This window comes from Marmota flaviventris, chromosome 5 (assembly GCF_047511675.1).
Source record: "Marmota flaviventris isolate mMarFla1 chromosome 5, mMarFla1.hap1, whole genome shotgun sequence".
Classification (NCBI taxonomy): domain Eukaryota; kingdom Metazoa; phylum Chordata; class Mammalia; order Rodentia; family Sciuridae; genus Marmota; species Marmota flaviventris.
The window spans coordinates 103,250,656-103,272,214 of NC_092502.1; the positions used below are offsets into that span (position 1 = coordinate 103,250,656).

The 21,559-nt window shown below is 41.8% G+C and overlaps 1 protein-coding gene and 1 long non-coding RNA gene across 4 annotated transcripts in view; one reads left to right on the plus strand and one right to left on the minus strand.

Annotated features, from left to right (window-relative positions):
* Positions 1 to 21,559, plus strand: part of Arsb (arylsulfatase B) — a 180,664-nt gene that overhangs the window by 113,363 nt on the left and 45,742 nt on the right. The window lies entirely within an intron of this gene.
* Positions 1,452 to 19,636, minus strand: LOC139705787 (uncharacterized). Of its 3 annotated transcripts, none has more exons than XR_011707616.1 (4): positions 19,541 to 19,636; positions 4,169 to 4,261; positions 3,325 to 3,542; positions 1,452 to 2,025 (listed from the first exon to the last, which is right to left on the minus strand). It is a non-coding gene; the product is annotated as an uncharacterized lncRNA (long non-coding RNA). The 3 variants fall into 3 exon arrangements; XR_011707617.1 differs by lacking the exon at positions 19,541 to 19,636 and adding an exon at positions 6,880 to 7,807; XR_011707615.1 differs by lacking the exon at positions 19,541 to 19,636 and adding an exon at positions 6,120 to 6,652.

The window sequence follows — 21,559 nt, forward strand, 5'->3', positions numbered from 1 at the left end:
CCCAGTTCCCTCTACTATGCCGGCGCAGGGGGAGCGGGCGGCTCAGCCTCTCAGCAGGCGGCTGCTCCTCTTCTGCCGGTGGGTCGCAGGCCCGCCTACCTTGCAGGAGTGATTGGAAGCTCTGTCCTGCCGGGGGCCACTGGGCCTTTTCTGTCGGTGGTCACCCTTCCCCTACCTGGTAGGCGAGGGGGGTGGGGGGCGGCTCTGCCCCTCAGCAGGCCGCTGGGCCTGCTCTGTGTCTGGTCCCAGTTCCCTCTACTATGCCGGCGCAGGGGGAGGGGGCGGCTCAGCCTCTCAGCAGGCGGCTGCTCCTCTTCTGCGGGTGGGTCGCAGGCCCGCCTACCTTGCAGGAGTGATTGGAAGCTCTGTCCCGCCGGGGGCCACTGGGCCTTTTCTGTCGGTGGTCACCCTTCCCCTACCTGGCAGGCGAGGGGGGTGGGGGGCGGCTCTGCCCCTCAGCAGGCCGCTGGGCCTGCTCTGTGTTTGGTCCCAGTTCCCTCTACTATGCCGGCGCAGGGGGAGCGGGCGGCTCAGCCTCTCAGCAGGCGGCTGCTCCTCTTCTGCCGGTGGGTCACAGGCCCGCCTACCTTGCAGGAGTGATTGGAAGCTCTGTCCCGCCGCGGGACACTGGGCCTTTTCTGTCGGTGGTCACCCTTCCCCTACCTGGCAGGCGAGGGGGGTGGGGGGCGGCTCTGCCCCTCAGCAGGCCGCTGGGCCTGCTCTGTATTTGGTCCCAGTTCCCTCTACTATGCCGGCGCAGGGGGAGCGGGCGGCTCAGCCTCTCAGCAGGCGGCTGCTCCTCTTCTGCCCTTATTTGTATTCTTGATGACAACCATTCTGACTGATATGAGATCAAATCTTAGTGTAGTTTTGGTTTGCATTTCCCTAATTGCTGATGATGTTGGACATTTTTTCCTATATTTGTTGGCCATTTGTATCTCTTTAGGAAGTGTCTGTTTAATTCATTTGCCCATGCATTAATTGGGTTATTTGTTTTTTGGTGTATAGTTTTTTGAGTTCTTTATATATCTATCTGTTGATCTTATGTCAGAAGTTTAGCTAGCAAAGATTCTCTCATTCTATAGGTTCTCTCTTCACATTCCTGATTGTTTCCTGTGCAGAAACTTTTTAATTTGATACCATCCCGTTTACTAACTCTTGGCATTATTTCCCGAGTTTGATAGGTCCTATTGAGAAAGTCGCTGCCTATGCCTATGTGTTGGAGTATTGACCCTACATTTTCTTCTAGGAGTTGCATAGTTTACAGTTTAATACTAGGTCTTTGATTAGAAGGAGAGTTCTTGAAGCTTGCTCATCTGTGTAAGATGATCACAGACCTGTGATTAGTTACTGTGCAGCCTCATCAATGAGTCTTAAACTTTCTGTGCCCCTCACACATAAGACATAAAATACATTCCAGACACATCAAAAAGTCAGTTAGAGGAGAATAGTGGGAAGGCAGGAATGGTTTATAAAACTTCTGAGTAATTTAATGCACCCAGTATAACTTAGGTCCAGGGGATGTGCAGAATGTGCTGCTCACATTATAAAGGCTATAAATGCTCTTCACCTGATAAGTTCCACCTCCAGATAGAAAGCCATGAGTCTCCACACTCACTGGGCTGTATTTTGGTTTGGCATTAGAAGTGGCAGCTTGAGAGCTGTGTTCCTGTGTGGCCACCGGCACTGCTTGCAGCAGGGTCCTTAGTGTAGCCTGCTGTAATTTTTGATGTCTTCCCTCTGGTACTCTTAGAAAAATATTAGCACGGGCAAAAGGCTCCTGAAGTGTAAAAGTAAGGGCATGGAAATCAGAATAGAGAACTGTCTTAATATTGCCACCCATGGACTATAGAGATGTTTACTTTTCTTGGACTCAGTTTCCTACGTGTTATTTGGTGGTTTCGCTCAGGCCCGTGATTGTTGCTGTAATTCAGGGATGCTTCTTGACCTTCTACTTCATCTACCATCTCCAAAGCCCTCTTCACGTTGAAGTTCCTCACCACCTTGGGACCCCTGTTTTGGTTCCTGCACATAATGAGAGACATTGTTAGGTTCTTGCATCAACATAGAACTGCACTCCCTGTTGGTTCACGCAAACAGGGTGTCCTTTGTAGTCAGTGCCTTTGGGAGCAAAGTTGTAGCCTCTTCCTCATACAGAGCCACACTTTGGGCCTTCTCTGCTGTGCTTTTATATTTACTTCAGTCTACTGTGATGCAGAAGTAGAAATGAAAAGAGAGTTATCCTTGGGGACTGCTGCTCTTAGGATGATGCTATAAGCCAACTTCCTTTGTAATTATTTGTGGAAGGGGGTATTGAATCCAACCATAAGAAAATATGCACTTATAGGACAGCCAAGTCTGGAAATTGGATTCATAAACTATGTTCTATGAATATGTTCTGGAAGCTTTTGTGGAGTTAAATCAGAAAGCAGCCAGTCTCAGGTATAAATTAATGTCTGAGTTTAATGTCTAGATTAACGTCTGAGTCAGTGTCATCAAAGAAACATTTATGTGGTTTCTCTCCCCAGCACTTTCCAGATTGATTGTGCAAATGTATTAGAGGGTGATGTTTCACCTCCACTTGCCCGAGCCCCACTTTATCAGTTTTGCCTTCTGTGAAGATTGAATTCAACAAGCTCTAAGGTCCCTTCCAGGTTCAATGCTCTGTGGGTCTCTATATAAATAGGGCCTCAAAGGAGCAAATATGTTCACTCAGTCTCTCTCCTTTGCCACCTGGCTAGAAAGGATGTACTCATTAATAAGTAGCAATGTTGCCAAAGGTGTAGTCATAAATAGGAGAATACAAGAGGAAATGTTAGAAACATAAGCATTAGAATAATTTGAATTATTTCATGATTTCATTTTTATTACATCCTTCCCACCTTTCTGATCCCTGTTCTCAAACATCACACCATTGATCCACTTTCCCATCTCTTCTCTCCCTTTTTTTTTTTTTTTCCTTTTTGTTTTGGTACTTGGGATCAAACCCAGGGGCACTTTACCACGGAGCTACAGGCCTAGTTCTTTTTATATTAGTTTTAATGTTGAGACAATGTCTTGCTAAGTTGCTTAGGGCCTCACTAAGTTGCTGAGGCTGGCCTTGAACTTGAGATCCTTCTGAGTAGCTGGGATTACAGGTATGTGCCACCACACCTCGATTTCACTCTCCCTTTAATGGATCTTCTTGAAGATTATGGACCAATGTCTCCTATAGTCTATGGTCGTATGAATAGGCATTGGATGTTCCCAGGGAAGCCTCCTCTACCTGGCAACAGCTTTACTCAGAAGCTGGCCTCTTAGATTTCAGCAGCTACTCCACCTTACCTGTCTTATTCAGAGTATAGGGCACATCCAGGGCCCTTTTTGCTGGGGGAGTTAGGATTCTTTTCCATGGTTACATGCCCTTGGTAGGTTGTGACTTGGGTAAAAATACTCAAAGGCTGGATCCGAAGATTGGTGTCAATGTACAAACACATATGCAACAGAAATCACAGGATTTTTCATGGACCAGGATATTCACAATCCTGCAATACAGCACAAGTCTGAAAGATGCATAGATCACAACATTAGGATGACTACCATCGGGGAGAGGGGGAGAGGTGTTGATGTTGATGACTTATGATTTGGATCTTTAATATCTCCTGAAAAAGCTCATGTTTTGAAAGCATGATCTCCAGTGGTACAGAAAGGCTTATGGGGGTTATGGGTGGGGGGCTTTTAAGAAATCTTACAAGCTATAACCTCATCAGGAGGAAGTAGGCTACTAGGGGTGTGCACTTAGGTAGGGATTAGATCTTATCCCTGGTTCCTTGCTGTTTCCTCTCTCCCTCTCTCCCTCTCCCTCTCCCTCTCCCTCTCCCTCTCCCTCTCCTCCTCTCCCTCTCCTTCTCCCTCTCCTCCTCTCCCTCTCTCCCTCTCTCCCTCTCCTCCTCTCCCTCTCCCTCTCCCTCTCCCTCTCCCTCTCCTCCTCTCCCTCTCCTTCTCCCTCTCCTCCTCTCCCTCTCTCCCTCTCCTCCTCTCCCTCTCCCTCTCCCTCTCCCTCTCCCTCTCCCTCTCCTCCTCTCTCCCTCTCCCTCTCCCTCCCTCTCCCAACTTCCTCTCCCTCTTGGCTGCCATGAGCTGAGAAGCTCCCGCCACTGTGCCCTTGTGTCATCAGGTTCTGTCTCACCTCAGGCACAGAGCCATGGAGTTGGACTTCTGAAACTATAAGCCCAAAATAAATTTTTCTTCTTCAAGTTGTTTTTGTCAGGTATTTTGGTCACTGCAACAAAAAGATAACACAATGACAGTGTGAAGAAATTGGAACTCAATTAAAACAAATAAAAATAAATAAAAAATAAAAAAAAGAGAAATACAAGCCGATCCCTTACTTAATACAAAAAAAGAAAAAGAAATTGGAACTCATATGCACTGCTGGAGCAATGTAAAATGGAATAGCCGCTATAAAAAACAGTACTGTAGTTCCTCAAAAAGTTACAAATAGAATTATAATAGGACGAAGCCATTTTACTTCTGGGTATATAGTCAAAAGAATTGAGAGCAGGAGCTTGAACAGATATTTTTGCACCTATGCTCACAGAGGCATCCTTTATGAGAGCCCAAAGGTAGAAGCCACCCAAGTGTCCTTTGGAAATGAATGGATGGGGCATTGGTGGAGTGCTCGCCTAGCAAGACCCTGGGTTCAGTCACTCACTCCATGAAAGAAAAGGAAGGGAGAGAGGGAGGGAAAGACAAAAAGAATAGATGATTAAAATGTGGCAAATTATACTGGAATATAATTCTGCTTTAAAAAGGAAACATGGATGGACCTTAAGGACAGCGTGCTAAGTGACATAAGCCAGTCACAAAAGGACAGATACTATGCGATTCCACTAATGTGAGATACCTGGAGTAGTCAGATTCATGATGGTTACCAGCGGCTGAGAGGAGAGGGAATGGGGAATTGTTTTTTAATGGGTATAGAGTTTTAGTTTTGCAAGATGAAAAGAATTCTAGAGATGGATGGTGGTGATGGCAGCACGCCATTGCAAATGCATTGAATGCCACTGAATTGTATCATTAAAAATAGTTAAAATGGTAAATTTTGTTATTTATATTTTGCCACAAAGTAAAACATTTAAAACAAGAAGGGTAGGGTCTGAGGCTTTGCATTACTGCCCTGTGACCAGTGTGGAGCACAGAGCCCAGCATCATAGTAAGTTCTCAGTTATTACTTGTTTATGAGTGGTGAACAGGCTCACAGGTAGAAGCCACTGTTTTATTATCTCATAGTGTTTCTGGAATCTCAAAGTGCCTGCAGATGGCAGTTTGCCCTCTCCCCTCAAACCCTGATCCTACATCCTATATTTTGGGCCTAAAAATAAAAATAAACCTTGAAGACCCAAGCCACTTTGTCACTTATAATTAACTGGAGTTCATAACCCACTTGAATCAAAGTGTGAAATATGATATATCAAGAAATTTGTAATGTTTTGAACAACCAACAATAAAAAATTTAAAAAAAAATAATTAACATGATCATACACAGATGTTTGAAAATATTCATTTATTTTTACATGCCTACCCTTACCATCCCCTGCATTGAAAATAACCAGAAAGGTGGTGTGGGATTTTTTTCTGCCTATTTCATTCTTTTCTCCTAGAGCTCCTTGATAGGCTAATAGTGATTTAGAAAGCCACTGCCTCTGGCCTCTGTCGGGCTCAACTTGACTTCCCTCTGTGTCTGGACACTGCCCCGTCTGGTGGCTCCCTCTGTCTTCAGTTCTGTTCCTGCCTGCTTAGAAAGGTCCTTTCTATTGTTTCCCTGGCCCCTGGCCCTCTCAGAGCCTCACATCTGACTCTGCTTTTATCCCCTGCCAGCCCCATAGCCAGTGTCAGGTGTGTGGGCTGTAATTGCTTTCCTGTGTCCTTTGAGGGAGATTTTTGTTGATCTTTGTAACTTTGTTCTCAGGTAACCTTGAAAGTATTTTAGTTTTGGTTCAAACAGTATTTTTTCTATTCCCTTCCAAGAAAAATCTTCCAAATTACATTTTCTTCTGTGGATTAGTCCATTTTCTATGGCTCTAACAAAATACCTGAGGCTGGATACTTTATAAAGAAAAGACATTTATTTTGCTCACAGTTCTGGAAGTGAAGATTGCAATACCAGGTTCTCCCATCTGCTCAGCATCTGGTAAGGACCCAGTGGTAGATGGCATCATAGTGAGACTGCATGTGGAAAAGATCATGTGGCAAGATGGGAAGCTGAGAGGGGGTGATGGTGGGGGGGGCCTCACTCTTAATAATGACTCCTATTGAGGAAACTAATTCAGGGTTCCAGGAAAACTACAGCTCCTTCTTAGTTCAGTGCCCTCATTGACCTAACCAACTCCCAAGGAGGCCCCACATCTTAATGGTCCCACCACTTCAACAACACCACAGTGAGGACAAGGCCTCGAACACATGAACCCTGGAGGGACAAACCACAGTCAAGCCATAGACAGTACCTTGTATCTTTAAAATACTTCTTTCTAATAGGCTGACCTAGAATCAGTGTCTTTCTCCAGCAGGACAGTGTGGGCAGTAGAGTAACCATCAAGAGTCCTGGGGATGGGGCAGCACCCTTCAGGCTGACTTGTGGGAAAGCCTGGAAATGCCTAAAGTGTGGGGAGCAGCTCTGACCCCAGAGGCTTGCATTCATCTCCACCTGGGTCCCTGGGTGCTCCAGTGGCAAATGCCATGCTTCCCCAGGGCCCAGCCAGGATGGCTCAGGCCAGGAGGAGAATCACTTCAAAGGCATCTGTTTGCCTTAGAGCAGATATATACCACCTACCTCAGGTACCAGGCTGGTCTTCGATGTTTGGAGGTAATGATCCAGGCCCATCCGAGGCCACAACTCACCTTGGAAGTCAGAAGAGGTGATGAAAAGAATTCTAGAGATGGATGGCGGAGGTCTGTGCTCACCAGATCGCTTTCACAATCCAGTTGTGTAAATGTGTGTCCGTACTTAACACGTGTAAGACACTCCAGTTCTGCTGGGAGAAGCTTGATTACTCATGAAGGGTGCTGACAGAGTTAGCACTTTCCGCTCCACCAATGGCTCAGTCTTCAAAGGGATTCTGTGCAGCTTTGTTACTACCTCATCTAAAGGCCTCCTCTAGTTAAAGGTTGTAATGAGGGGTTATTTCTGCTCGTGATTACAGGGTGAAAGAGCAGTCTCCCTCCCCGTCCTCTCTCACACGTTTTCTGTGGTACATTTGCCAAATCTGCTCGAGAGCTGAGACTCATCCAGGTTCAAATGCTTGAAGCTGCTCCCTGTTTCCTCTTCAGAGAAACATTCAATTCCATTTCCCAGTGTTGGGCTGCTTTCTGAGACGGTTTATCCCTAAATGCTAATGGCCCTGATGTGCCAGATGCTGTTGTATGTTCCACAGATCAGTGAAGGTTTAATTTGTTATAAGCTGGTCTGGGAGAGGCATTGCCACTGCTGCTACCCTCCCTGCCTGAGGGCTGTCCAGGTTCCCAGCTGCCCAGAGTCAAGTGCAGAATCCCAGCCTGCCTCCTACAACCTTGGTCATTCAAACCACCCCTTCACTTACCCTCCTCTTCCTTTGTTTGTCCTTTCTTTAGGGCCCACGGGATACCGCTGCCCAGGAAGTCTTCCCTAATCTTTCCAAACTTCAGTCCCCTGAGTTTCTCTGGAGCCTCCAGGGACACTGGGCTCCTGTTTCCTCACCCTGCAGTTATCCAGATTCATGTGTTTCAGAGCTTTGAGCTCCAAGGGGGCCAGACTTCATCCAGCTCTCTCAGGGCCTTTTTTAGAGGAGAATCATACCTACTGAAAAAAATGCGTGCTAACAAGTGAATAATCATTAACTCATCTGAAGTTTTTGACTCATTAGAATAGAATAAGCCTAGCAAGAGTAATGATAGTATCATATAGTCTTTTCAAGTCACTTTCACTTCTTTCTGGGGCATATTTGGGAAGTAACAACTCAAAGGCAACTTTCTTTCAGCCTGAAATTAGATATTGACAGAACACAAAGAGGTGGGATGGTCAAGGTCACCAGCTATGCATTGCCGATTGCTGGCAGCACAGAATACCAGAGGCAGGCACTTGGGCAGGCAGCTCATCCACCCTTCCTCCAACTCAGATGGAGAAACTGAGGGCTCTCGGGGTCCAGGCCTATCACATTTGTCCAATTCTACTGATTCTAGGGGTCTCTTTGATTTATATCCTATACTTGTTTGTTGAGAGGATGGCACCAGACCTTAGTGATAATCATCTCATCTCAGTGGGGCATGCTTTGTTTAAATGAGACTGGAAAAAGGGGTCTAGTAGTAACATCAGCCTTGCTGGTTTCAGATATCATCTGACTTTGTGGATGGTGACAGCTTCTGTTTATAAAGCTGGTCCCAGGAATCCTGCCTGTGCCTTGTACCAATTACATTGGAGGTGGAGGGGAGCAGTGATTGGGGACTAGCAGTGTCACCTCATGCAACATACAGAATTTGAGGGTATCAAAAAAATCTAGATTAGAATACTAGCTTTGGCTTATTTCTTGAGACCCTGTGGATAAATTCTTCCAGTCATCTGTTTCATTTTCTATAGATTGGAGACAATTATAGGGAGTTCCTGTAAATATGTCCATCTTTTACAAACAGTAATTACATTCTAGCTATTGGGACTGGAGAGGGCCAGGGAGGCTGAACTTCTTACTTTATGTATTTCTCAGTTTTAAATTTTGGCAATGAGCGCAGATGACTTCCATAATCAGAAATAAAGCCATCAAGATGCAGTTTTGAAAGCCACACCCAAAGACCCTGGTTAGAACATGCTGCCTGCAAAGCTGCTGCTCTTGCACCACCCTCTGCCCACTCTGCTGGGTCAAAGGCCACAAAAGTGTGTGACAGGCTTCTTAGACCTCAGACCCTGATTTCTCAATTGAGATTCTTTCTCTTTATCAAATAGGAGCTCATTTTACAGCCTGTCATGATGTTAGCAAAATCTGGCGTCTCTGACTGCCAATATTTGTCTTCTGAGCCTGTCAAATTTTCCTCGCTGTGGGTCACTACCTGCCCTCAATCACAGAGCCCAAACACAGATAACTTTTCTCCTTTTTAATTTTCAGAGACTTCCAGGCTGCCTCTTCAGCTTTAGGGAACACTAACACTTAATTGGAACTGTGGCCTTTTGACGCAGAGGGCAGTCCCCCAGCCTCGTAGCCTTCACACAGCCGTCTCAGGAACACACATCAAACCTTCACTGTTAACACTCCACGCTGGCCGCCTGCCTGTCAACCCAAGAAAATAAATAAACGGAACCAAACCCACAGCACTTTAAAAACACTAATTGATCCTCACCACAGGCCTTGGCTACGCAGAAATGGCAGATCCCACTGTCCCATTTTTATGTTTGGAGAAATCAAGATAAGCAGGGCAGATAACAAGCTGACCTAAAGGGCTTAGAGGCTGGCCCTGCCTTTGGGAGTTAGGCCATTTAACTAAGGGCCAGTGGCCTTGGCAAATCCTCTTCTGTACAACACCATGTGGTTACTTGTTCACAACCCAACTATATTAATCCATTTTCTGTTGCTATTTCAAAATTCCTACAACTAAGTAATTCGTACACAAAGGAGGTTTATTTAGCTCACAGTTTTGGAGGTTTGGGAGCATGGCACCGATATTGACTCAGCTATGGTGAGAGCCCCCTTGGCTGTGTCACATAGTGGATGGCATCATGGCCTATGTACATATGAAAGAGAGAGACCTCTGGTGAGTCAGGGAGCCATCAAGTGGAGAGGGGTCTGGCTTGTTCTTTTATAATAGTCTCTGAGGGGAATTTAGTGGGATTCCACAAGAAGTCTGTCAATTCCCTCTGAGAGCGGCGCCCTCAGTGACCTAACACCTTGCATTATACCCAACCTCTTAATGGTTCTACCACCCCCCAACATCACCTCACTGAAGACCAAGCATTCAGCATATGAACCCCTGGGGGACACACTCAGACTGTAGCCACACCACAACACCCATTTACACATTAGCTTTATGTCCCCAGGATTCCGATGATGCCAAACTCTGTCATTTCCAGCTAACCCCTTATTTATTTGTTCACTTTTCTTTAATTCTGGTCAAGCCTAGAAATTTCAGCCATGGCTTCCAATTTGTAGCCTGTTACTTCTAGTGATTAGAAGGTCTATTCTGATTTTGGTACTCAACAAGACAGACTGACTTCCCAATAGCCCCTTTCAGATTCAGCACCTCGGTGTTCCACCTTCTATACTGGAGCCTGCCTTGTACCCAGGTCTGTTAAATATTTGGGTGGTCCAGATTCCCTTCTTTCTCTCCAATCTAGACCACTCAAGTTCTCTGATCCTGCAATCTGTAAGGATAAATATATACACTTTTCTCAAAAGACTCAACTATAATATTCTGGAAAAATGTAAAACCTCTTAAAATTTTATGGGACGTATCCAGTGGAATTAAAATATAGTAGGTCTACAATCTAAATATTATCTGGTCAGATTCTTTTATTAAGGGGATTACTGGGAATCAAACCCAAGGCCTCATATTTGCTAAGCACACACACTCAACCACTGAGCTATACCCCCAGGTCAGATTTCTTACATATAAAGGCTGAAATACATCTTTTGGGGTTTGTAAATCCATAAGAAAATTAGTTGTGAAAAATGGTAATTTGTGTTTTCCTTTTCATTCCTATGCCTTTTATCTCATTGTTGTCATCTCATTATACATTCCGATTGAGTATTAAGAAAAAGTGGTGACATCTGATATTCTTACCTCCATTCCAGTCTCAAAGAGCTTTCAAAGTTTTACCATTAAGTATAATGTTCACTGTAGATCTTTAAATAATCTTTTTTAAAAGAAATATTTTTTTAGTTGTAGATGGAGACAATAACTATTTTTATTTGTTTATTTTTGTGTGGTGCTGAGGATTGAACCCGGTGCCTGACGTGTGCAAGGCAAGCGCTCTACCACTGAGCTACAACCCCAGCCCTCTTTAAATACTCTTTATCAGAGTAATGCAACCCCCTCCTATTCCTAGTTTATGGGATTTCAAAAACCATGAATAAGTTTGTGATTTTTTCAAATTTATTTTTTTGCTTGAATTATATGATCCTTTGGTTTTCTCCTTTGATTTGTTAGTTTTGTGATATCAAACTCACATTTTGGAACTATTTTCAATTTGTACATTTGTGAATTTGGTTTATTAAGATTTTATCTAGCATTTTTATATTCATGTTTACATATAAGAACAGCTGGGAATTATGATTTCTTACACTATCTTTGTCAGTTTGGGTCAAGGTTATACTAGTTTCATAAAATAACTTGAAGGGTGTTCTCTCTGTACCTCTCTTGTGAATGTGGAGTTACTTGTCTCTGAATGTTGATTGAAAGAAAGCATAGAAATCTTCTGGCCTTGATGTTTTTCTTTGTGGTAATAATTACTTTTTTTTTTAGTTCTAGTTTTTATATTTCTTTCTTTTTTAATTTATTTCTTACATACGTGGCAATAGTAGAGTGTATTACATTCATAATCAATTACTTTTAATTATAGAATTATTAAAGTATTCTATTTTTCTAGAGCCTTAGTTCTGTGAATTTATACTTTTATCCAGGTTTTCAAATTTATTTACATCCATTTTGTCTGATATAACTTTTGTTAGATTAAGTCACAAGACACTGCCAACATTTGACCTTTATTTTACAAATACAGTAGTTTCCATGGTCCATAATACTATCTCTACTGTCTTCTCTTTTCACAATATTGTATATTAATGATTTCTATTTTATATGAGTTGTATTTTAAGAGATTTGTCTATTAGTTCTTTCAGAGTTGTCTTTAAGCTTTGCTATTACTCCCTATTGTCCGTTTTCTATTTATAAACTTCTGCTCTTTATTGTTTAATTTCTTCTTTTTTAAAATTATTATAAGAACATTTAACACAGAATCTACTCTCTTACCAAATTTTTAAGTGCACAGTGCAGTATTGTTAACTAGGAACACTGTCCAACTGCCCATCTCTGGAGCTCATTTATATTCCATAACTAAACTCGACACCCATTGAACATCAGTTCCCTAATTCCCACTCCCTCAGCCTGTGGCAGCCACCATTTCTGGGAGAAATGTCTATGCAAGTCCCTTGCCCACTTTATAATGAGGTTATTTGTTTCTGCTGTTAAGATGGAGGAGTTTCTTAACCCTACATTTGTAGGAGTTCCTTAACCATTAACTGTTGGACACATAGCTTGGAAATATTTTTCCTATTCCTGTAAATTGCCTTTTCTGTCTTTTCCTGTTGAACATTTATTGTCAATTATACACACACGCAAACAAACACACACACACATTCACAGACTTCTCACTTTATTTTCACTTTCCTTACAATGATGAAAATAATTAAGATTGAAGTCCTTTGTATTATATTGCTTTCCTGTTGAAAATACAAGCTTCGTGAGAGCTCATTGGCTGGTGGGTAACAAGAGGTTCTAATATCTCACTGCTGGGGCACAAATGGACATTCTTGTCAGCTAGAGGCAGGGTCAGTTTAGAACTTTTTACTTGAGTGTTCAGTCCCAGGCAAAGAGATACAGATAGGTCCCGATGGAAGCAGGTGACCACCCATGCGTCAGTCCCCCACAGGCTAAGTGCAGACATGTCAGCTAAGAGCTGAGTGTCATTGTCTCTCAACTGGGCTAAGAGTCCCTTCCCCCACAAGACAATCTCACTGAGCCAGTAAACCCCTATTAGCAGGTTTGGTTTGAATACCAAAGACAATACAAGCAAGGTGGCCATGAAGATGCTCTTACTGTTGTCCATGAGTAAGATCCCTAATAGCTAAGTGATTTCAACTGTAGAATGAAGAAAAGTCTACTAATTGCACAGGAAGTTTTAAAGTGGCTTGAAGTTCAGCATTTCATGTTTGACTGGAAACTCAGTGAGGTGGAAAACAATTCAGAAATCGTGGTATGCATTGAGACTGACAAACCATTGTTTTGCAGTTGATGCTGCGAGGTCCAGAATCCTTCCAAATCCCTGCTCTAATTCAAGTCAGGCACACCCTCTCCCAATGAGCCAATCAAACACTACTTTAGGTGGAGGGATTTGGCAGATATAATCAAAGTCCAAAGTCCTTCAGTTACCTAGCAGGGAGCGCGTCCTGGAGAGGCCAGTTTTAATCGAGAGGATGAAATGTAAGTTCTCCTTTGCAAAGAAAGATACTTAGAACAAAGAATGTACCTAGGCTCACAGAGCAAGTGGAAGTGCTGAGGCTCAGATCTTTTCATTGAAAACCAATGTCCTCTTAGAGCAGGACACTGGTCCTAGAAGCAGCCGAAGACTTGACCTAGGCATCTTGCTCTAGCTGACCAGCCCACTGCCTGTGTTGTCCTATCAGGTCAGTCCCACAGCAGCCATGGGGAAGTGGCAGCACTAGAAGGATGAGAGGTGTGTCACATGGGTGAATGTGCCCACTTCTGAGGTGTGAGAAGGCAGAAGTCCCACGCCCCACTCACCTTTGACCACCACGGCTTCTCCCCACAGCCCTGCTTCCCAATGTGTGCCCCAGATGGCATCATCTTTGATGTGCTGAGAATCTTTTCTTGGTTTAAGAAGTACTGCATCAGAGGACAGTGGAGGAAGCTTAGTAAACACTGAGACAAGCAGTGTCCCATTGCTTATGAGAAAAGTAGAGGGCAGAGGGTACAGCAGAAAGTTTTAAATAAATACTTTGACCCAACCAGTGTCTCTCTCAAGTGCCCAAAGATCAGCAGCGCATGATGTGGCTGATGACCCCCTTCTTCATGAAGTACAAGATAGGATGATCTTTACACAGGCAAGAAGCTCAAGATGGGCTCAGAGAAGGTGCACAACAAGGTCTACCTGAGCCTGCCCATCTTCATGAAGCACCCCCACTTCCTGGTGGGGGCCACCTGCAAGACTGATCTCCAGAACACAGAGTATACCATGGAATGAATGCCTGTCACTTGAAGGCCCAGAAGCTGCTAGTGGGGGAGAAGGAGTGCAGGAGTGGGAGATGAGGAACAGAACAACCGGAAAGATGCCAGAGAACTCAGCCAGAGGCTCCGGGCTGCATGGGGAGGTTCTGGAGAAACTGCAGAGCTCCAGGCCTGGAGCTGGAGGCAGCCCCTGTGGATGCTGGCATCACTGCTACAGCATCTGTCAGAAAAGGAGATGCAGAAGCCAAGAAACTGGACCACTCCCACCTTGTGCAACCCCACTGCATCCTGCAGCGGGACCCAGAGACCAAGAGGATGGGTAGAGGTGGAAGGGAACCATGGCAGCAGGTCCTGGCTGTGAGACCTGGAGAGGGTGAAGAAGAGACCCAAATGGCAGCACCAAGCAGGGCCAGGTAGTCCCTGCTCCAGGTGCCCCAGACTCAGGAAGGCGGCTGACCCTATACCTCAGATTTCAGGTCCTCATCCCTGATCAAGCTGATTCTATCTTTAGACAGCTACAGCAATGGCATAAAATGAGTCTGTATTTGCAAACTATATATCTGGTAATGGTTTAGTATCTGAAATACCCAAGGAACTCCTGCACCTTCACAACAAGAAAACAAATAACTCAATTTAAAAGTGAGCAAAAGGACCTAATAGACATCTTTCCAAAGAAGACTTATAAATGACCAACTAGTATATGAAAAAAATGCTCAACATGACTAATCATGAGGGAAATGCAAATCATAACTACAAGGAGCTATCATCTCACACCTGTTAGGTTGACTATTATCAAAAAGGCAACAGGTTAATACAAATGAGTATAGTCACGGAAAATAGTAGTGAGGTTCCTCAGAAAAGTAAAAACAAACTACTATGTGATCCAGCAACGCCACCACTGTGTGCACAAAAGAAATGAAATTGTATGTCGAAGGGATATCTGCATTCCTATGTTCGTTGCAGCATTTTTCACCATATCCAAGTTATCTTTGGGTGAATAAAGAAAATGTAATATACATACAATGGGACAACATGAATGAACGCGGAGCATATTATTTTAAGTGAAATAATCTAGGCACAAAAACACCACAGGATCTCACCTGAATGTAGAATACAGAAAGGTTAAACTCATAGAAGCAGAGAATAGAGTGGTAGCCCCCAGGAGCCCTGGGTTGGGAGGGAGAGAGGTTGGAGAGCGTAAGTTACCTTTCTACCTGTGGTTTTTCCCATTGCTGTGAAGCATTTCAGTTTGATTTAGTCCCACTAGTCTGTCTGTGCCAGTATTGCTTGTACTTTGGGTGTCATATCTAAGAAATCATTGTCAAGATCAACATCACAAAGTTTTTCCCCTATATTTTCTTCTAGGAATTTTTTAGTTTGGGTTCTTACATTTAAATCTTAATCCTCTGTGAATTGACCTTTGGTTTTGGTGTAAAATATGGGTCAGTTTCACTCTTGCATGAGAATATCTAGTTTTCCCACCACCATGTGTTGTAGAGACTCTCATTTCCACCCTGTGTGTGCTCAGCTTCCCTGTTGAAAATCAGTTGGCCTTACATGTCTGGGTTTGCTTCTGAGCTCTCTATTCTGTTCTGTTGGTTTATGAGTCTGTTTTTATGCCAGTAAGTATTTACTCTCTCTTTTTTTTTTCTCATTGTTTCTTTTCTAACAGAAGTTGAAGCTTCCACTTACATATTCTCAATTTTTCCTCTTTTTTAAAAGAAATGCCTTTAAACCTATAACTATAAGCACTACATACTGCTTTAGGTATATCCTATGAACATTTTTACTTTCTTCTTAGACCCATGAGTTGTTTAATAATGTTTAAAACTTACAAATGTGTGGCTTTTAAAAAAAAATTATCTCAATCCCATTGTAATTTGAGAATGTCATCTCTTTTCAAGGTTTTGTTAGTTTGTTTTGAGAGTCCATTTTGTTTCATATGAATCTAGGGGTGCCAGCTTTCCATTTCTCTTTTAATTAGTATTCTCCTGGTATAGTTTGGGGCTCTCCTCTGTCATGTAACCTGCCCTTATTTCCAAATTATGAATGTCTGCTAAAGCCTATTGCAGTATCTCTCTCACTTATTTCCTGAGGCACCATACTATTTTCTCAAGAGAGAGGCTTTTAGTCAGTGTTGGCTTCTCAATCTAGTGTGTGAGGGGTGTTAGACTCCATGCTAGTCGTGCTAGTTCTCAGTGCCTCTGCAGAAGCAGTTATGAGCAGGGTGCCTACATGACTAGGTGAAAGGGTTGAGAGGAAATCATAAGGAGAGAAAAGAAACTAAGAGCTGTTGATAGGGCACTGAGTTCCAGGCACTCTGAAGGTATCTCCTGTCTCCCACACCTGCCTTTTCTTTAGAGCACATATCACAATATGGAATAGTGGTTTCAGAACATTTGTTTGCCATTCTCTCCTGCTTAAAATGTGTATCATCTCCTTTTTCATGAGAACAGACACTTGGTCTTCTGTCCTCATGTCTGTACCCGATCTAGAACAGTGGGACAATAAAAAGTCATTGTGGAATAAATGTCCTTCTTTATTTAAAGAAAAATGTAAAGAAGGACAACTTGGGAAAGACTTTTACAGACTTTTAAAAAGGCTCTTAAAAAAAATAAAAGGTTGGATAGACGTCAGAGATACTTATTGTAACAGCTAGTGCTTGTTTGTAAAGACCTAAGTTAGATTTGACTTAATGCAAGATTAACAGACTCAAGTTTACTTAAGACTGATACTACTATACATTTATAGTGACTTAATTAGGAAGTTACAAATATTTGTATTACTTATGTTCATTTCAGATCCAGTTTCATATCATTTTATAAAAACTCCTTCTAAAAAATATTTCTTATCTGTCTTTATTCTAAAAGATAAATAAATAATAAAAGAAGAAACTCAGCTCGAATACTGCCTTCTTTTATAATCTTTTGACTGAGATATAGGAATTATTTATAATATTAATGTATTTTATTTGAAAAGGTTGAGGATTTCATCTGGATTAATTTCTGAATATAGTACTTGATTTCTGACTGTTAACAACTAGTGTTTAAAAATGTTAGAGATTGACAAAGAATCTAAACCTTTCCCGTTATCTAATTTGTACCATATTTTCAAATGTATGAGATTATTTTTTTCTTAATTTTCCACAAATAATAAAGAGTAGAATTTACCCTGCACTGAGCTCAATGAATACACATTCTTTTAAAATGAAAATATTGACAGTGGAAACCAAATTAGAAAATAAAGAGACTCATACCAATCACTAGATTATGGAGTAAATAAACAAATCTAAGAACTCCATTTTTTTCTTTTTTAAAAAAATATTTAATAGATTTTATTTTTTAAATACATGACAGCAGAATGCAGTAGAATTCTTATTACACATATAGAGTACAATGTTTCATATCTCTGGTTGTATATAAAATATGTTCACACCAATTCATGTCTTCATACACGTACTTTGGATAATGGTGTCTATCACATTCCACCATCATTGCTAACCTACTGCTCTCTCCCTTCCCCTCTCACCCCTCTGCCCTATCTAGAGTTCTTCTATTCCTCCCATGCTCCCCCTCCCTATCCCATTATGGGTCAGTCACCTTATATCAGAGAAAACATTCAGCATTTGTTTTTTGGGGATTGGCTAACTTCACTTAGCATTATTTTCTTCAATGCCATCCATTTACCTGCAAATGCCAAGATTTCATTCTCTTTTAGAGCACTAATCTCTAGGGTATGTAAAGAACTGAAAAAGCTAAGCACCAAAAAAACAAATAACCCAATCAATAAATGGGCCAAGGACATGAACAGACACTTCTCAGTGTCTGTTATACAATCAATTAACAAATATATGAAAAAAATGTTCATCATCTCTAGCAATTAGAGAAATGCAAATCAAAACTACTCTAAGATATCATCTCACTCCAGTCAGAATGGCAGTTATTATGAAGACAAACGAAAATAAGTGTTGGTGAGGATGTAGGGAAAAAGGCACACTCATACACTTCTGGTGGGACTGCAAATTGGTGCAGCCAATATGGAAAGCAGTATGGAGATTGCTTGGAAATCTGGGAATGGGACCACCATTTGACCCAGCTATCCCTCTCCTCGGTCTATACCCAAAGGACTTAAAAACAGCATACTACAGGGACATAGCCACATCAATGTTTATAGCAGCACAATTCACAACAGCTAAACTGTGTAGCCAACCTAGTTGCCCTTCAGTAGATTAATGGATTAAAAAATGTGGCATATATACACAATGGAATTTTACTCAGCAATAAAAGAGAATAAAATCATGGCATTTTTTTCTTAATTTTATACTTTCCTTTTTTTAAAAAATCCCTTTCCAAGTTGTTGATAGTTTAGCTGTACCAACCATGACCTCAACTCTCCATGATGCAGTCTCTGTTTTCTTTTAGATAACTTGATGGCATGTCATCAAGTTTCATTGATTCAACTGAATTTAAAACCAATTGAGTTTGAGTTTAAATTCCCTGAACTACTAACCTGAACATAATCCTGAGCGTGAGCTTACTTCTGAGCACTCCTTAGGATATACATTGCCATAGGCTGCTTTTTATTTTATTATTTTATTTTATTTATTTATTGCCTACAATCAGAAGTAGGCAAATGGGAGAACAACGTACTCCTCCATTACCCAGGGTTTCACACCAACCCTCCTCCTTCCTGTCTACCTTAATCCGACTCAAAGCCAAGAGAATAATCATATCGTCATTGTTTTCCCACTTCAGAAAATTATATAGTTGTCTGGGCTGTGTATAGCTATATCAGCAGTTGTGGGTAGACTACAATGATCAGTAAGGTGATGAGGAAAAGACAGCACTAGAAATTGGGCTGCTGTTGCAGGGAAAAAGAGCCAGCTGTGAACAGGACTAACAACTTTCCTCTTATCTCCTAGGAGCTCACTTGTGACCATCAGGTGAAAACATGTACATTCTAAACATCTGGTCTACTACCCTGCTCTTAAACCAATGCCTCTCAAACCTGAGTGTGCTTATAAATCACCTGATTCAGCTGTTTGGGGTGGGGCCTGAATTCAGCATTACTAACAAGGTGCCAAGGAGTGCCTACACTGCACTGCTGGTCTTCTCACTACAATTTGAGTATCAAGCCCCTGGGCTAAAGGACTCTCACTCAGACTGAAATGCAAGATTTATAATTTAAAATATTTGCATAAATATTTGATTTAAGATTAACTGAATATTTTTGTGAGATATGCAATTAAAGACTGAGATACAAGACCTTCAATTTTAGAATTGTCTTACAAGTGTTTATAATTCCTTCCCTAATTTCCTATTTAGGTTAGTTGTATAGCAGATTGTATCCTCTTTCTAATGATCCAGATGCCAAAATGTCTTTCCGGTCCTAAATGATCTGGTGCATTTGGTGGGAAAAAAAAATCCAAAATATATTCAAGCCAGCAAGTCATGAAGATTTTAGAGCATATCTCATAAGTTTGGTTTCTTTTCTCTTTTTTTCCCTAATATTCTCATTATGTCAACATTCAGAAAGAAAACCTAAGCTTCCAACAAATAGCAGTGAACTGAGAATCTCTCACCTTGGAAGTAGTTGGCAAATCAAGAGCAAGACAGCAGACCTCTCCTACCCAGATTCTCCCTTGAGACCTTGCTTGAGCTGTGGGTTCTGACTCCTTGCTAGTATCACCTCTGATCTTGCAGAGTATTGGCAACGGGTGTAGACAAATCCCTACAAGTCTCCAGAGAGAATACACACAAGAACTGGGCAACCAATGGTGTGTACAGGGGAGGAAATTCCCCACACCCATGCCTTTGGAAGTAGTTGAGAGGTCACTCTGGCCTGGGTTTTGACATCTGTGCATTTGTTTGGCTGACCAGAGTAGTAGCTGGGACATTGGTTGGTTAGTCATTCTGCCTTGGGGAGACATGGACATTCCCATCCAATATCATCATTATCTGAGCTCACCCTGTATCCTGTGTTCATGAAGCCTGTTTTCTCACTTCTGAAAAATAAAATCATAAACGTATCTAAATTTCAGAGAATGGGATCTAATCACTTAGTGGATTAATCACGTAACTACATTCAGAAAGAAAATGGTAGGATTTATTTCTCCTGTAGTTTTTCCTCAAAGCATTTAGAGATTAGAAACAAATCACTATATGTAATATTTTAAAGGAAGAAAACTCCACAGACTATAAATTTTCATGTTCAGTGCCATCTCAATTGGTAAAAAGTGATATGAGCATCAAGACCAGATTAGAAGAAATACACAGAAATGTTATGATGGTCCATTCATTTGGAGGAGTAAGGTTATGGATAAATTTTACTATCCTATTCATTCTGCTCAGTATATGTATTACTTTCACAGTTTAAAATTTTTTAAAAGGACAATTTTTTAAAAGACTCTGGGATCAGGCTGAGTCTCTGGAGCTGATCCCTCCCCCCACCAAAAGTGTCCAAATCTCAGTTCAGGGACTTGGGTCTGTAGTTAATTGTTTGATGTTTTAATGTGGTATAGATCTACATACCACCTCAGCGACAGTAATAAATTAGAATGTCTTGGTAAAGACCAAACTCATCAATTTTTTCCCCAAACCTGTAAATGATTAATTCTACAAAGGTGCAGGTCAAAGTTATTCCTCAAACTGTATTGTTTTAACAAAGAAGTCCAAGGTTTCTAGGTTGGTCAGAAAATTCATTATCACTGTAAAACTGCAAAAGGTCACAAAATGTCTCCTTCCACAATAAAATAGTGTATAAGAAAAATCTCTTTTTCTCAACAATTCATTACCCCAGCAGAACCAAGAGAAACCTCTGACATTTCAGATCCTTTTGCTTCAGGGGAAATAAATGTTCCATAGATCATGGAGAAAAATGACAAACAAATTAATGAAAAACAAATACACTCCTGCAGCACGTCAGGCTCTGCCAGACCAAACACAGTCACAGTCAGCTTTTATTCTCAGGTTCTTCCAACGCTGAAGAATGACAGTTTCCAGAATAGCATCAGCACTGTAGTGAGAGAAAGCTGTACACACACTGAAGAAATGCACATTAAAGAAACATGCAGTGGAAAAACAGAAGTTCTATGATTGCACGCATACTTAACCTAGGGGGAAAGTCATCTCTGGCAAGGCATCGTTGATATCTCGAGCTGGAGAGTGGAAGCATTCTAGAAGTTGTCCACATCCCTTCTCGTAATGCTTTATACAAAACTGTATCTTGATTGAATTCGGCGGTGCTCAGTTTTCCCACATCCTAAAAATTCCTTCCTTTAATTCTGCCTCATTCATGCCATTGAACTTTATCAAGACGTGGTTTACCTGGGCTTTCTCCATATCTCAGTTTCTGTTCATCAGCCAACTAATTTTAACACCAAGTGTGTTTCCATTTTCATTATTTTTCTAGATAGAAATGATACAGATAATGCGAAAACTCACTCTGACTCCTGGCCCCAGCCCCTCTCCACAGAGCTGCCCACTGTTAACAGTTTTGTCCTTTCAGTCCACTTTATTTTTAACTTTATTGGTGCATTTTAACGATACATAATAATAGAATTCATTGTTATATATTTGCACATGTACACAATGTAACAGTA